A 4,314-nucleotide genomic window follows, 5' to 3' on the forward strand; every position below is an offset into this window, starting at 1 on the left:
TATCTGAATATAATTTCATGTTAAGCCTGGCTATACTAAAAAATCATGAATTACTTTTGGAGATTATTTAATCTGCAAGATCAAAGAAATGCTGTATCCCTAATATGTGATACTGTGTTCCATAAAAGAACTGTGACTTGTGCTGATGTGCTCAATGCCTTACCAAATCCCCAGGGTCTTTCACAATCCTGTCTCACTTACCCTATGGAACTAACTCTAATATGCAAATGACACTCTTGGATAAGACAGACTCTTCTGGATGCTGGAGGCTATCTAAATACAATCTAGTAAAAAATTATTTTAATGTACTAACTAAAGACAGTTTGGGAATGAGAACAATTCAGGAATGAAAATAAGAGAAGACAGCAAGATACGAGGGTAGGTAGTGAAATCAAACCACAGGTATATGGGACAGGTGCTACTCAGCAAGCCCAGAAAGAAGAGAAGGCTCACCGTATTTACCACAATATAGCGCGTGCCCATCCTGGCCATTAACTTATCTAATCCTCACTATATCCCTGTGATATAAAGATTATTCACACACATATAGATGAGGAAAATGAGAGATAAAGTCACTTTTTACTCACAGAGGGCATATTATACATATTTTCAGGAACTGATCATTAAACCTAATTATTGGAATCTAAAGTCCTAAGCCACACGCTGCTTCTAGAGACTTGACTGATTTTCACCTACTTTATTATCTATAAAAGTGCTTCTCAATCTTGAATGTGCATCCTGCCACCCGTGGATCTTGCTGAAATGCAGATTCTGATTCTGTAGGTCCTGGGTGGGGCTGATTCTGCATGTCTAACAAGCTGTCAACTATTGAATATAAGAGCCAAGCTCTGAGGATCTAGGATCCACACTGGGACCCAGAAAGGATATAGATCCTAAAAAAGATATGAGTCATCTCCTAGAGGAGTTTGGAGACCATCGATAACAGCTGAATATTAAAATAAATCTGTGTACACTGGTCAAAATCAGAAATTAGAGCTTATGTGGAGATGCCCATTAATATGTGGAACATAGCAAATTATATAAGGGAAAGGAATGAATTTAAATAATATATTAAACTACCCTATCAAATTTATGCAACCAACTCACTCTCTTCAACCTAATGCCTTAACATTGTGTGACGGCGTGCATGGCCACGACGCAACACTGAGTTCAGGAGAGCTCCGCTACACCACCGAGAAGACAGGCTCTAGACGCGGCTTTCAATCAGGGTTCAACTTCAAATGATAGAACCCTACCTAACATACTCATAAAAAATTTTTCCAGTTTACCTGGGAGCTATTTTTATTTTACTTCCAGTAAGCAAAGGGTTCCTTTGTATCAGAAAGTAAAATATACCAAAAGTTTCATGGACCAAACACCAATTCACAAACCACCTGCCAGTTGTCTTTAATTAACCCACCATTCATCTCAAAGCACACTTTCTCTCCAGAATCACCATGGTTTGAGAGCACGCAGACTCTGCATTTGAAAGGTTTTGATAAATAGTTTAATTTTTTTCTATTTATTGTTTCCCATGTGTAACAAATCTGGTTATTTGTTAACACAGATATGATGTGTATATAAAGATATTACTATGTGCACACACACACATTGCACAATCGATTTTCTATTCCAAGAATAAAGATTAACACTACCTAACACTGATGGGATCCAGAGGGTTAACACTGCTCAGTTATCAGAACAATATATATTTAATGTACGTCTTCTTGGGTCATAAGGCTTCTTCCAATTTAGTCTTTGCTACTCAGCCCCTGAGGTGCAGACTCCTAACTCACATTTCTTGCTTTTGCATTTTGGTTGCATGTACCAATGGTGTATCTGGGTGCTTGGATGCACATGATGACCACCATTTTTCTCACCTTGGCCCATAAAAACTAAAAGCACCCTTAAATATTCACCCTTGACTATACTTTGTCTTTTGAGTTCCTATGTCTTATGTCCTAGTCTTATGTCCTGTCTTGTGTCCTCTAAGGCAACACATTTAGACTCAATTCATAAGAAATCATATTCCATAACCGAAATGTAATAAAAATGGATTCCACTTATGTTCCACTATTTCATTCTCAAAAATTTCAGAACTGTTAATTAACCATGAATGACTAGCATGATAATAAGATATTAGTATCTTGCTGTTCCTGAAAACACTTGAACCTATACTGCTCCCCATTTTGTAAAACAAACTTAAACAAATTTACTGATCTTTCTTTATAGAAATTCTGGATGAAATAATAAATTATAAAAAAAGAAATCTTTTAGAAGAAAACTCATGAACTGAATAAATGGCAGTGCTTAAATAAAGACTGACATGCAGCTTACAATCACCAAATCCTACTGATTCGACTTCATCAATACCTTTCAAATCCATCAGTTTGTCACCACCCTAGCCTAAGCTACCAGCATCTCTTATTTAGACATCTTTAAAATCCACGGAATGGTTTTCCACACTGAAAACCCCCTTCCAATGGCCCTTCACCTTGAGTTCACACCATCAACCTGGACTATACTCTGTCCTGGCTTCACACCCTTCATTGGCTTCCCACTGGTCTAAGGATAAAGATCAAATATTCCTTTAGCCTACAAGGCTCTGCATTGTATGGTCTGGAGCCAGCCCAGCATTTTCTCCAGGACTTTTGCACATGCTATTAAACACCTTTTTCCTTCCTCCAGTTAATACCTACTCATCTTTCAAATCTCAACTGAGGCATCCTTTCCAGACGTGAGCCTCCCCTGACCCACCAAGCCAAGTCAATTCTTTTGTTTTGTGCTCCTATAACATTATATTCTTTCCTTTAGTTTCCTCAGTTGTCATTATGCATCATTTGTGTAATTATTAGATAAATGTCTGATTATTAAACTGAGTCGTTATTACTTAGAATTATAGCCCCAATATCTAGTATAATGTCAGGTATGTAAGAGGGCCTCAATCAATAGTAGTTGAATGAATGAATAAAAGAACAAACAGTACCCAACATTTAAAATAAGTTAATACTGCTAAATTAGCATCACCCTTTGACTGCATTGCTCACTTTGGACATTGCCATTCAAGAATCAAGTTGAACATGAGATCTTTCTCAATATTGAAGGAATTCTGCCTTCCCCAAATCACTGTAACCATATGGAAGATTGGCCAAATGAGAAATTTTAGCTACAATGCAGATAAACACAGGCCTTAACAAAGACAGTAGATAAGGCCTGTAGATTTGAGAATGCCTAGGGCTGACAATACACCAGCTGATCTCAGAACAAAAGAAGGAAGATAGAAAACTTTCAAAGAATCAGAGGATGTTAAGTGGTCTGGGGGACTGGAGGTAGACAAGAAAGCAGGTGAAAGAGAAAGCCGCCCAAAGCTTAGTGATAGGAACATCTACATGCTCGTGCAGGGGTGGCGATGGGGCAGGTGGGATGGGGGAGGGGAGAAGATGTTCAGGGGTAAATTATTGGAGAGAGAGAGAGAGTTAGTTTAGTAACTTTGAGCAAAGCTAGCCTGGTTGTAGCTCACACACCTGTGAGACCACACACATGTGGAAAAATGAATTCCATGGTCACCTAATTTAAAATAGCAGCCCCTATCACCCTAAATCCCTTTCCTTGCTTTTTTCTCCCTGTGTTATCATTACCTGGCATTATAATATATAGCTATTTGCTTTTATAAAACTGTCTAAGCCTCCCCCACTGGAATTCAAGTTCTATAAGGAAAGGACTTTGTCATATTTACTAATGGTTATCACAAAGGCCACCAAGAATGCTGGCTCACAGGAAGCCCTCCATCAAGAAATATCTGTTGAATGAGTGGATGAATGAACACAGGACCTCTAATCACATTCCATCCACACATGGAGTGGCATTTAGGGGAGTTTCTGCTTTTTTATTATAACAAATAGGTATCAGGCAAAAGATATGCAATTCCTTTAATGCTACCATCTTGAAGCACTCATCTAAGCTCTTTCTTTAGTATCTCCCCATGTCAATTTCCTAATTGATGTTTAATAACAAGGAACAGAATTTATAAACCATGATAGCGATAAGTTACTTGCAGACAGAAATCACTTCTTTCCAGTTACACAGACCAAATTCTATCCATTTGTATGGGTTCCCATGGTACTGGGAGCCGTGTGAGAACAGAGAGAAAGTCTGTTTTGTTCACGGGTATATCCCCACTGTCCAACACTGTGCCTGCAATTATAATGTACTCAATAAATAATTGCTATCACAACCCACCTTAAGATTGTTCATAAATATGTGCTGCCATGCTGACAGATGCAGCCTGTTTTTAGATTGGCCAAGGTAAGATTC

The sequence above is a fragment of the Propithecus coquereli genome, unplaced genomic scaffold, assembly GCF_000956105.1.
Source record: "Propithecus coquereli isolate 6110/MARCELLA unplaced genomic scaffold, Pcoq_1.0 Scaffold66, whole genome shotgun sequence".
Lineage (NCBI taxonomy): Eukaryota > Metazoa > Chordata > Mammalia > Primates > Indriidae > Propithecus > Propithecus coquereli.